Below are 13,385 nucleotides of genomic sequence, written 5' to 3' on the forward strand. Positions count from 1 at the left end.
ATTATAGGATGCAGAGGGAAAGGGACAGAATGACCCCAAAATTTTTCCATAGGCTTAGAGAGACATGTCCTACTACCAGTCTAATGCTGGATCCTGTTCAGGCTGAGGGCTACCAGTTCTTTTCCATTACTGTTGAACAGTGGATCATAGGAGACCAACTGCTCCCTAAAGCAGCCATCTCTGGGACACTGAGAAAACTGTTGTAAAACGGCTGGTTGGTGTAGCTACCCAAAGCTAGCCAGGTGAACCAAGATGCTGCCATGTGAGAACCTCTGGCTATCCCCCTGCACAGATCAGCTCAAAGGCCCATGGATCCCAGAGAAACATCACCAAAAGGCAGTGCAGGCACACAGTACATCTACTTTTGAAGATAGGTTTGCAACTTCCTCTATGACTGTTCCACTGATCCTAAGATTTAAAATATTATTTTCTTTTTGTTTTGAGAGAGTGTAGTTTAAACTTTAACACCTAATTCTCTTGCCTCTGCTTCCACCTCCCAAAATGTTGGGATTATAGGCATGCACAGTCATCACCCCCCCCCAAAAAAAACAATGTTTACTAGCGATCCTAAACACTCCCAATAGTACTCACTGTATGAGAGCTCTAGTCCCACAATATTCACTAATATTTGGTATTGCCATCTTATGGACTGGGCAATGGGACTTCATAGTTTTAATTTTGATCTCTGTATAAATTAAAGATGTTGTACCAACCTCCCAACTGTGCTGCAGATAAAACCTAGGATCTACCACTAGCCAACATCTCAGCCTTGTTGAGCATTAAAAAACAAAAACGTTCTCAGTAGTTATTCCCTGCCTTCATATTTAGGAATAAGACCATATCTGCAGAGAACCTGTTACAGAACACCACAAACATCCCATGCAGGGTTTTGCTCACATTCACCTATTAGTTATCTGTATAATTTTATAAAAATCCTCTATTATGTTTTAAACTACTGGGGGGCAAACACATGGGAGTTAAGGTTTACCCCTTTCAAGGTTAGCGCTCTCCTTTGATGTGTGGGCTCTGGGATCAAACTCAGGTTCAGGTTTGGCAACAAGTGCCTTTGACCAGGCCCTACATATGCTTAAATATTTAAGTATCAACTAAGGTAGGAGGATTGCAGGTTCAGGGCCTGCCTGGGCTACATAGCCAACTTCAGACTAGACAATGAGATCCTGCCAATAAATAGTATAGCAAAGCAACTGGAAAAAAAGATAAGGAATAATCGGTAACACCGGTAACTATTCTCTCATAGGTAGAATGTTTAAAATATAAATGATGCTGTGAAGACATTAGGACTAAACTTTAAGCTCACGAAGCTTAAACAGTCCACTTTGGGTTATCTAATTAAAAAAGACAAGCAAGGCCTGGGGAAATGGCTCAGTGGTCAAGAACATGCACAGCTCTTCCAGAGGATCCCATCCAGTCCCCAGCACATGCAGTGTCTCAAAGCTGCATGAGTCTCCATGACACCTGTGGCCTCTGTGGGCACCCACACATAATTTTTGGAAAACAAAAATCCCAGGTAGGATTTTCCTTTCTTCATGTATCTGATAAACCTTTCCCTGGCAAGGAGCAAGTACTTTACTTAGAAGGCTAAGCAAGGGCTGTTCATTACAAATAACTAAACTCTAAGCCTTGAAACAGTACACCACAGCTCCTACCTATGCATGATAAGAAGAAACACGATTAGAAAACAAACACAGCAGTTTCCAGAACAGTGTATAATATATCCACAACTAAGATTCTACAGACTCCGATCAGACTCTAAGGGTCAAGAACACATGCAAAATTCGAGCCATGTGGCTGGGAACAGTTCAGTCGGTGAATGCTTGCCCAACATCTATGAATTCCTGCAACCTCAACACTTGGGAAGTGGAAGGAAGAGGACCGGGTGCTTAAGGTCATTCTTGATTACAGTATGAGTCTCAGGACAGCCTAGGGTAGTTGTATGAAACCCCCTTAATTCATAAATATATAAATATCCTCAAAAAGGCAAGCAACACTAGCAGCAATAAAAACATCACAAATGAGGTTAGAATACACAGACTATAAAGTACCCAGGCATGAATTCCACAAGAGAAAATACAACCTCAGGGGGAAAAAATGCAAAATTATGAGGAAGGTTCAAATCTAAGTAGAGAGCAAAATCATGTTTTGCTTTTATTTTTTAAATTTATTTTATGTATATGTACATTTTATATATCTGTACAGCACATGAATGCCTGGAAGGATATCAGATCTCCTGAAACTGGAGTTATAGATGGTTATGAGCCACCATGTGGGTTCTATTATTTTATGTGAATGGGTGTTTTACTTGCATGTGTATGTATGCATACCATATGCATGCATGGTGTCCAAAGAGACCAGAAGAGAACATGTCAAATCCTCTGGAAGTGGAATGAATAGATGGTTGTGAGCCACCATGTGAGTGCTAGAACTGAACCAGATTCCTTTGTAAGTAGACTTAACCTGTGAGCCATCTCCCCATTCCCCTCCTCCACATAGAAAAGCAACGGACCTCAAACATCAAAGGTATTTTTCAAGAACAAGGTAAGGGCAAAAGCTCTTTTGTAAGACAGGGCCTCGCTATATTGCTCTGGCTAGCCTGCAACAGACTATGTAGACCAGGCTGGTACTCAATTCACAGAGCCACCAGCTTCTGCTGATATTAAAGAAAAGCACTGACATCTTTCTCCAGGGTCTAGCTAGGAAAGTACACCCCTCATCAGGGAAATTTCTTTTTGCAACACAGGCCATTGAAGAAAATCGCACTCTATCAAAAGCTACAGCATTAAGTCTCATCAGTACGACTGCCTAAACACAACTTGAACAAGTATGACACTGAGTGACTAACTGAAATGGAGACAGGAAGGCTCAGCAGCCATCAACACTAGACAGAGGACAACAGCAACTAAGAAATAGTCTTTCCCAGGGATGAGCACATCCATTGGTCACTAAATGGTCAGCTCTGAAAACAGTCAAACAAGTAACATCACAGAGACTAAGGGGGTTGTATTTGGGAATATATACCTACAGCCCACACACACAAAAGAAAAAAAGAAGTCCATGAATTTGAAAGAGAGCAAGCGAGAAGGTACAGGGGAAGGTTCAGAGGGAGAATGGGGGAAATGACATAATTATAATATGAAAACATTTTAAAAAAGTTGCTCAGCAGGGAGATGCTTCTTTTAAATATTGCACCAATGATTAAATGAAGCAGTTGCTAGGGTCTAAAAGGAAGGGACAATGAATGCCATTACTAAAAGGTTTGTTTCTTTTGGGAGTAATGAAATGTTCTAGAATTGTATCATGGTAACCATTGTACAACTTTATGAATATACTAAGAAGCCACTGAATTGGTCACTAAAGGGGAAAACTATGATGAATCTTGGTCCCATTAAACTTTCATCTAAAATGTCTATGTTTTAATTTTAATAAATCAATCATTAAGAATTAATATTATTAGCCGGGCATGGTGGTGCACACCTTTAATCCCAGCACTCAGGAGGCAGAGGCAGGAGGATTTCTGAGTTCGAGGCCAGCCTGGTTTACAAAGTGAGTTCCAGGACAGCCAAGGCTACACAGAGAAACCCTGTCTCGAAAAAAAACCAAAAAAAAAAAAGAAAGAAAGAATTAAAATTATTAAAGCAAACTATGTACGCTTACAACTTAATTTTTAACATTATTTTAGATTTATCTATTTTATGTACACAAGTGTTTTACCTGTATGTATGTTTGTATACCCAGAGTTCAGAAGAGGGCATAGGATCCTCTGGTACTGGAACTCAAACTCGGCTCCTCTATAAATGAAACAAGTGCTTTTAAACCACTGAGCCCTCTTGCCAGCCCCAAAATTTCACTGTTTCTAAAGAATGTTTATTTTAATGTATATGAGTGTTTTCTCTGCATGCATGCCTGTGCTTTGCAAGTGTGCTTAGTACCGAAGGTGGTCAGAAGATACCCGATTCCCTGGGACTGGAGTTATCTATACAGTTGTGAACTGCCATGTGGGTGCTGGGAACTAAACATAGATCCTCTGCAAGTCCAGTCAGTGATCTTACCCACTGACTCATATCTTCATCTCTGAGATGTGATCATTTCTCTTACATTTGATATAAAAATAGTTCTTTTAAATTTGAAACTTATTTCAACATTGATCTGTCAAAGAACAAAGGAAATACTGTTAATTTTAAAGTGAGCACACTCTAACAGTTTAAATTTAAGAGAGAAATTTTGTGAATTCTCAATGTGACAAAAAAGAGTTTTGTTTAGTTTTGGTTTGGTTTTGGTTTTTTTTCGAGACAGAGTTTCTCTGTATACCCTTGGCTGTCCTGGAACTCACTCTGTAGACCAGGCTGGCCTCGAACTCAGAAATCCACCTGCCTCTGCCTCCCGAGTGCTGGGATTAAAGACATGCACCACCACACCCAGCCAAAAAGGAGTTTTTAATCAACCAAGAATAAAACTCTCCTCTGTGATCTGCAATTCACAGCTGCAGGACTAACTATGGCTCACTGTCCATCCCCCTGTTAACCCTCAAGTCTACATTTATTTCCGAATTCATAATTTCCTGAACTTTAGAATGGGAACAGAGCAACATTATTAGCACTATATTAGTGCCACCTGCAATATACAATCAAATACGTTTTAATGTTCTTAAAACAAAACCTGTACACATACCAAGTAAAATAAACAGGCAAAAAAACTGGACCAGAGAGACGGTTCAGCATTTTCTGCCGTTTCCCACCTCCTCCCCGAGACAGGGTTTCTCTGTGTAGCCCTGGTTGTCCTAGAACTCAGAAATCCACCTGCCTCTGCCTCCCAAGTGCTGGGATTAAAGCACGCCCGGCTATTTTCTGAAAATGTTAACAATCTAAGTTCAAGTCTCAGGACTGTCTTAGTTAGGATTTCTATTCTTGCACAAACATCATAGCCAAGAAGCAAATTGGGGAGGAAAGGGTTTATTCAGCTTACATTTCCACATTGCTGTTTATCATCAAAGGAAGTCAGGACTGGAACTCAAGCAGGTCAGGAAGCAAGAACTGATTGGTGCAGAGGCCATGGAGGGATGTTACTGGCTTGCTTTCCCTGTCGTGGTTAGCTTGCATTCTTATAGAACCCAAGACTACCAGCCCAGGGATGGCACGGCCCACAATGAACAGGACCCCCACCACCACCACACACACACACACCTTGATCACTAATTGAGAAATGCCTTACAGCTGGGTATCATGGAAGCATTTCCTCAAGAGAGGCTCCATTCTCTGTGAAAACTCCAGCTTGTGTCAAGTTGACCCACAAACATACATACATACATACACGCACACATACATATACACATATACACACACACACACACACACACACATCCCAATAAAATATTTGAAAGAGGATGGGCAAAGTAGCACACACATACAATCCCAGCATTTGGAAGGCTGAGGTAGGGTGTAACTGTGAGCTACCTCTTAGAATGCCAAGGCAATCAACAACAATAACAAAAAAATGTTAAAAGACCGAGGTTTTACAATCCCACTTTTCTCATAAAGTATAAAATGTAAAGAAAATTTAATGAACTATTTCATCAAAGTCCAGATTCCACATGCTTGAGCATGCCACGATGTGGAAAAAATAAGGCTGTATTTCAGAAGAGAAACTCATATAAAGAATACATTAAAAAGAATTTCTGTGCAAAAACACTTGTTTTCATAAAAAATATATTTAAAAAAATTTTAAATCATTTATTTTTACTTCATATGTATTGGTGTTTTTGATACCTTGTATATCTGTGTAACATGTACTTACAGTACCCTCAGAGAACAAGAGAAGGGCATCAGATCACCTGAAACTGGAGTTAAAGAGGGTTGTGTGCCGCGAAGTGGGTGCTGGGAACCAAACTTGTGTCCTCTTCAAGAGCAGCCAGTGCTCTTCACTGCTGAGCCTCTCCCCAGCCCCAAACAGTTTTTAGTAATAAAAAAATAGAAGCACTCTGAAAAACCTTAATATCTGTATCAGAAATAAAATGAAGACTGATATGGTACACTATTAAACAACAGACAGAAGAGTAAAAACACACCTCTAGTGACAAAATCTATAGTCCACATTTTCATGTCCACAGATAGGAAGAAATCAGGCTGGCTGGTGGTGGGAATGGAAAAGAGGTATGGAAGCCAGGGTCACTCCCCACCATCTCTGCACTAAAGTTTGAACTCCTGTTTAAATATGGCAAACAAACCATACTTCTTTCATTGCTTGAAGCATCAACAGAAATAATAAAGATGAAAGTGCACAAAGAGAAGGGAAGTAAAAGACGGCAGAGTGAATACAGAATCTAGAAGATGCTGGCAGAGGAAAAGAGATTCAGTGGGGGAAGAAAAGTCAAAGTCTAATGCAACAGAGGAGAACCACTAACAATAAGCCAGACAGAAGTGCAACAGCCCCAGGGCACAGGGAAATATCACGAACGACTGCAGACAGAAATAAAACACAGGGCTGCCAAAAATGAGAACTTGCTATTATTTTGGACAAGCCAATTCCTCAGATCACCTCTGCCACTCAAGCAATACTCTTTCAGCTCTGGAAAAACTGATTTATTTATATTCTAGTTAGTCTGAATTCAAGAAATTCTGACAGAGAAGACAAAAGGCACAACCCAAGGGAGGTAAAGTGCCACATTGTGAACAGGAGCAAAGGCAATCAGTATACGCAATAGCTGTGTGCCCGGGGGGCTTCCAGAGAGCCCCAAACCACCTTACCTGGTCTTTGCTGACTACCAAGCACTCAAAGGACTGCCAGGTCTAGTGGCCTAAGCCTGTATTCCCAGCTACTACAGAGGCTGAGGCAGGGGAGCAGGGAGCAAGGGTAAGGAGTATGCAAGGTTCTAGGTTCAATCCCTAGTACCAGAGACAGAGGTGGAGACAGAAACAAACAGCAGCAAAGTACCAAATTGTTCCTTCTCTTGAAAAAATTAACAGAGCACATCTTCAATCACAAATAACCATGGACACACCCCCAACCATGTAGGTTTCTATTTATTCTGGTCACTCAGTGCTTACAGCACAGAGCCCATCAGTTCTCAGTATGAAGGACTCACCAAGGACTAGCAGATATTCAAGCACAGCTGTTAGAGGAAAGATGTCCAAAATTAAACAAAAGTAGAAGCTGAAAGAAAGAGGATAAATCATCACAGTAAACATTCTCTAAGAGCCCCAAGCACAGGATGCTTTGGAAATCATGAAGCAGCATAAACACACATGCTGGGATCTAAAAGCAGGTTATCAGAGATACTGTACTATCTCTCAGAGAACTGACTGTAAAGATAATACAATGATTAAAAGCTTTTGTTCTTGCAGAGGACCCTGGTTCGATCCTAGCATTCACATTGGCAGGTCACATCTGTACTAAATTCCACATTCAGGATGTATATGATACATAGACATACATATAAGCAAAACACTTATTCACATAAAATAAGTAAACCTAAAAACACAAAATTAAAAATAAAAACAAATAACAAAAAAAATAATAAAAAACCCTTAAGAAATTATACTCAAAGGCCAAGGAAACAGCTGTGGGTAGAAGGAGAGAACTGACTCCCACATAAAACAAACAAAACAAAAACCTGAAAACTGTACCCAAACGAAAAGACCCAAGTTTCCAGGTTTTATAATTATAGCAAGAGGCCCACTCTAAGGAATAAAAGATCTGTTTCATATTATATTATGCAATTTCAAAATACAGAGGACATGTCATACACAGGCACCTCTCTCAAAGGCAGTTCTGGAGAATGAAATATAAGTAAAGTCAAGGTTTGCAGAGATGGCTCATTGGTAAGGGACTAGTGCTTGTAGAAGAGAGCCAGCGTTCTGATCCTAGCACTCAGGTCAGGTGGCTCACAACTCCCCCAACTCCCGCTGCAGGGGATCTGAAGCCTCTGGCTTCTCCTGGAATGCACATTCATGTGCACAGGCCCATAATTAAAAATAAAACTCACCTTTTAAAAATTAAGCAAAGGTAAAACTTCGGGCCTCCGTCCCAAACTCCTAACACAGTGTAGAACACAGAATAAAAAGGTGTGGAATCACAGCTCACCTCCCCCACATACCTGTTTCTCAAAAAGCAACTCTATTCACATGTGTTCTGCATAAATGAATTACACAGAGAATGTGCACAGAAACTACAACAAATTGAATCTTAGGAGCTCTAGGAGAGAAAAGGAGAAAAGTGAAGAGACTTTCCAAGATGCAGATAAAGGAAGGCCTGTCACATGAGGGCTGTAGAAGGCACGATGGCTAGGAGCACTGACTGCTCTTCCCAAGGACACAGATTTGATTGCCAGCAACCATATGCCGGCTCCCAACAGTCTGGAGCTCTTGTTCCAGTTGATTTGATGTCATCTTTTAGCATCTACAGGCAGCAGGCATGAAAAGCAGCACAAAGATGTGTGTGCAGGCAAAACATCCATACACATAAAATAATAAACATTTAATACTAAGAAAACAGCTATGTGAATGCCAACAAAGTAACCAACTACCTCCAATCTGCCTGGGTCAGCAATGAAAGTCCTGCCTCAGGGAAACCAACCCCTCAGTCTGGGCACACAGGGAGGGCTGGCATCCCCTGCAAGAGCTCCATACTAGAAACAAGAGGAATGACAAACACAGCCTGAGGCCTATATCTCGAAGGGAGGGGAGGGGAGAGGGAGAAAAATCAGTATGATGGCTACACAGCCAAAGAAATTTACAGGTGCTGGGAACACTGGGCTCTTCAAAAAATAGTTTGTTTTTTTTATTCTCTCTCTTCTTTTTTCTTTCTTTTTTGTGACAGGGTTTCTCCGTGTAGCCCTGTTTGTCCTGGAACTCAGCTGGCCTCAAATTCCTGCCTACTCCTGCCTGCCTCTACCTCCCAATAGCTGGGATTATAGACATGCATCAACATCATAACCCAGGCTATATTTAGAGTATTTAAAGAAGTGTCACTGGTCCCTTCCCTCCTTCACCATCTCACTCCACGTCTTCATTCGACCCAACCAGGGCCTATTGCACTGCTTGCTTTTTCTTGTACATTTTTGTGCATGGATAATGTACCCATCGATTTTATTCTGTTTCCATTTCTAGTCATACACTCCCTGAAATGCCTACTGTAGATAATACTCTGCATTTTTGTTTTAAAAAATATATTCTGGGAATTATGATTTCATTGGCAACTTCATAATTTTCTTCTCAGTTGCATAATACTCCACAATATGAATGATAATGCTGCAAGTTTATATAACAGCTCCATAGGACAATGGCACTTAGATGATCAGCCCAGTTCCCAGCACAGTGAGAAAGCCTGGGTCAGGCAGAGAATAAGCAGCCATCTGACTTCTTCCTAAGAGCCACAGACAGAACACAATCTCAGTCTGCACAATACAACACAGAGTGTGTGAGTATGTATATATTTCAATTCCACAAACAAAAACCCAAAAGGCTAAATCAAATTTTAAATTGAGAACTCTTGCTATTTTCTTCCCTAATCTAGTCTTCACTTCTACTAAGTGGCTCAGAGCAAGGGTGTAAATTTGGCATCATGCAGAAGTCAGAGCCTAAAAAGGATGAAACGCCTAAACATGTATCTCAAGGAGGTTGTTTATAAAGGACAAAACATAAATAGGTGAAATGCCCATCCATGGGAGAAGAGGAGTGCCAATCCAGTTTAGAAAGTCAATATAGAGGGATGTTAATCCAGCAACATGGCTACTCTGGCTAGAATACAGACAGCCTTAGCACGCACCTTTAATCTTTAATCCCAAACAGTGAAGTTAAATTAGTTTGTAGAAGGAAGCACCACATCCAAAAACGATCTCTAAGAGGCAAAGGGATGAACTGGAGAAAGACTTGACTGAATAGCATATGCTCAACTCTCATGAGAATACACAGAAAAAGAGAGGCTACTCGAGAGCGAGCATTGCCAAGAGAAAAGAGGAAAGAAACAGTTTTACCGGGACAGTTGTACAGAGACAGATTGCAGAGAGGGAACAAGCTAGCCATAGGTGAAGACAGAATGAAACAGAGCATGAGAAGGAGCCAGAAGATTAGAATAGATTGCTAGTTAGAAGCCAAGCAGAACAATTCAGCCAAAAGCTGAAGAAGAAGCCAGATTGAATCAGTCATCTTGGAGAGGAGTTTGAGCCAGAACAACTGAGTTGAACCAGCCAATAAGAAATCAGAAGGAGCCCAGAAAGGGTGAGTGGATTCAGCAGTAAATCTCAGAGGCTTAAAACATTCTAGACCTAAATTAGATAGTATTGAGACTAGACGCTCCTAGGACTAGGCCTAGGTTAGCATATGGAAGCAGTAAATTTCCAGATGACAATTACTACAGGAGAATAAACAGAGTCCAAGAGGGCTAAAAAGAAGGCCCTGAAGGATGTTGGGGTAGTGACAATAATAGGAATAATTATAAAAGGTGGAAGGATGGACTAAACAATAAACATACTTTTGTTTGTCTTTTAGATATGTTTATGTGCACAGCTGATTGCCAGAGTTGCTCTCCACTGTTTTAATTTTCCTCTCCTTCCCCTCAGCCAACCCTGCACCTGTGCATGTGCGTGTGTGTGTGTGTGTGTGTGTGTGTGTGTGTGAGAGAGAGAGAGAGAGAGTGAGAGAGAGAGAGAGTGTGTATGTGTGTGTGTGTATGTGTGTACACATCCATGCCATGGAAGATGTACAAGTCAGACGACATTCGGAAGGTTGTTCTCTCATTCTGCCTTCATGTGGGTTCCAGGGATAAAGCTCAGGTCATCAGGTTTATGTAGCAAGTCCTTTTATACCTCAGCCCCACTAAGCCGTCTCACTGGCTCCTCCACCCTCCTCCACCAAGACTGTCTCTCTCATCAAATCTAGAGCTTTTCAATTTGGTTAGGCTGGCTAGGTAGTCAGCAAGCTCCAAGGACTCACCAGTCTCAGCCTCCCTAGTGCTGGAATTACAAGCAGGCATTGCCATACCCACTCTTTTGTGTAGGTTAAGTTCCTTAATTTTTTATTCCTGGTAACATTACCATAGTTTACAGGCAAAGTACCAAAAGTAATAACACTATAATAGGTTTTTAAAAGCCTTCAAGAAGGTACATTTAATTGATAGTACACTACATTAAGCAAGGTCTGCATTGTTTTGCATGCTATGACTATGACAGTTCTCAAAAAGAAAGGTTCAGCCACATGATATAATCGCAGCATATTTTCTAAAGACAAGATAGATCCTGGCTGGACATGAGTTCATAACTGTCAATTACTGTCCGGACAGACTTTCAAAGGCACTATGCAGAAGGGTGTTGGATGCCCTAACTGGAAGAAAAAAAGCTGGGATAGCAGAAAGACTCAGGTAGCCAGCGTTTACAGGACAGGATACCACAGGAGACAGCTGCAGAGAGTTACAGAGAAAAGCTATCAAATGTGGTGTTGTTCACAAGTATAGTGAAATTACCCAAGATTTCACTTAAGTCAAAGGAAGTACAGAACAGTGGTTGGCCTTATACAAGACCTCACATAGTGTGGTTCATTACTCAGAGCAGAAATGTCAAAAACAGTCTCAAGATTCACAAAAGGAGCTACTTTCGAAGCAAGGAAACTCCTGCCCTTAAATGAGCTTCAGGCACACTTCTTCTTAGCCAGAGACCTTATAAACTCTGCAGCAGTTCTCACATAACTTAATAAATCTTTTAATTTTTGTTTTTGAAGATTTTAAAAGTCTAACGAATGTTTTGCTTGTATGTATGGTTTGTACACTGTGTGCATGTCTGCTGCCTTTGGAGGCCAACCCTACAGAAGTGAAATTAAAGGTGGTTGTGAGCCATCATATGGTCTCTGAGAACTGAACCTGAGTACCCTCCAAGACAGAACAAGTAAGCCATCTTCCCAATTTCCCAATAACAAAGATGGGTTTTTTCCTTAAACCTTAGAAATATTAACATATAACACCCAAAAGGTAAATTTGCACCATCATATATCCAATTAAAAAATCATTAGGTATACAAAGATATATCTGTATATTAAAAAATTATCCTTATAGAATTATTGAAACCAACCCAGAAATGACACAAATACTAAGAAGAGCAGAAAAGAAATTGATATAGTCATACCTGTATTTCCCTACATTCAGAAACTTAAATAAGAATTTTCTGAAAAAATATTTTTATACGTTATGGGCATTTGTCTGCATATATGTCTATCATGTTCCTATAGTGCCCAAGGCAGAAGGCAGCAGATCCTTTGGAATTAGGAGTTAAAGAGGATTTACCATGTGGATGCCGGGAATGAACCCTGGTTCTCTGCAGGAGTAACAAGTGCTCTTAACTGCTAAAGCCATTTCTCGAAACCTTGGTTTTTGTTTTTGAGATAGGGTCTCCCTGTATAAACCAAGCTGATTTTGAACTCACAACCTTCTTTCTGCCTTAGTCTCATTTTCAGCTGGGATTAAGCATGCATTACACCAGGCTTTAGACACTATTTAAGGGCCAAATCAGCATTCTAAGAAAAAGCTGGGCTGGTGGCACATGCCACTGATCCCAGCCAGGAAGGCAGATCTCTGAGTTTGAAGCTGTCCTGGTCTACAGAGTAAATTCCAGGACAGCCAGATCTAGACAGAAAAACCCTGTCTCGAAAAAAACCCACAAAACACCACCACCACCACAACAAAAAGGTTATTTTTATTTTCAATTACATGTGTGTTTATGTGAGTACGGTGCCCACGAAGAAGCAAGAGGAAGGTGTCAGATCCCTTGACCTGTACTTAGAGTCAGTAAGAACTGGGGACCTAACTCAGGTCCTCTGCAATAACAGAATGCATTCTTAAACTTTTCTCTAGTCCCAACCTCTACTTACCTTCCTATCTACCTATCACCTACCTGATCTATTTATTTTAAGGAACAAAAGTCATTCCTACAACAACATAATTACATTTGTTTCCATGTTAAGTCAGGGTAGATCTCACTATGTATACCAGGTTAGCTTCAGCCCTTGAAGAATTGGGATTACAGGAGTCCACCTTCACTCTCAGCCTACAAGTGAATCATAAAAGTATTATTTTAAGCAAGAAACCAGACACAAAGCCTAACATTAGTAAATTTAGAGACTAGTTTTGAGAGAGAGATAACTCAGTAAGTAGAGGCACTTTCCAACCAAACATGGCAACCTGAGTTAATTCCCAGGTTCCATACAACACAGACTCAACTCCTTCAAGTTGTCTTCTGCCTCCCACAAACACACCAGGACACTCTGAAGTGCCCATAATAAAATGATAACCTAAAAGTTTTGATTGTTACAAGGCTTCAAATAAAAGGATATATAGCTAGTAAATTATGGATATGAATATGACTCATAGGCAAGAGCTCTTAGATAAGG

At 40.6% G+C, this 13,385-nt stretch overlaps 1 protein-coding gene across 2 annotated transcripts in view; it reads right to left on the bottom strand.

The window, feature by feature from the left end:
* Asxl1 (ASXL transcriptional regulator 1) overlaps window positions 1-13,385 on the bottom strand; it is a 61,381-nt gene that overhangs the window by 12,417 nt on the left and 35,579 nt on the right. The window contains exon 2 of one of the 2 annotated variants that reach the window (XM_085833193.1): window positions 3,730-3,806. The exons of the other annotated variant lie outside the window; for it this stretch is intronic. The gene's annotated coding sequence lies outside the window, so the exon portion shown is untranslated. The remainder of the gene's footprint in view (window positions 1-3,729; window positions 3,807-13,385) is intronic. 2 annotated transcript variants of the gene reach the window in all.

This window comes from Mus caroli, unplaced genomic scaffold (genome assembly GCF_978045245.1).
Source record: "Mus caroli unplaced genomic scaffold, Mus_caroli_1 scaffold_2, whole genome shotgun sequence".
Lineage (NCBI taxonomy): Eukaryota > Metazoa > Chordata > Mammalia > Rodentia > Muridae > Mus > Mus caroli.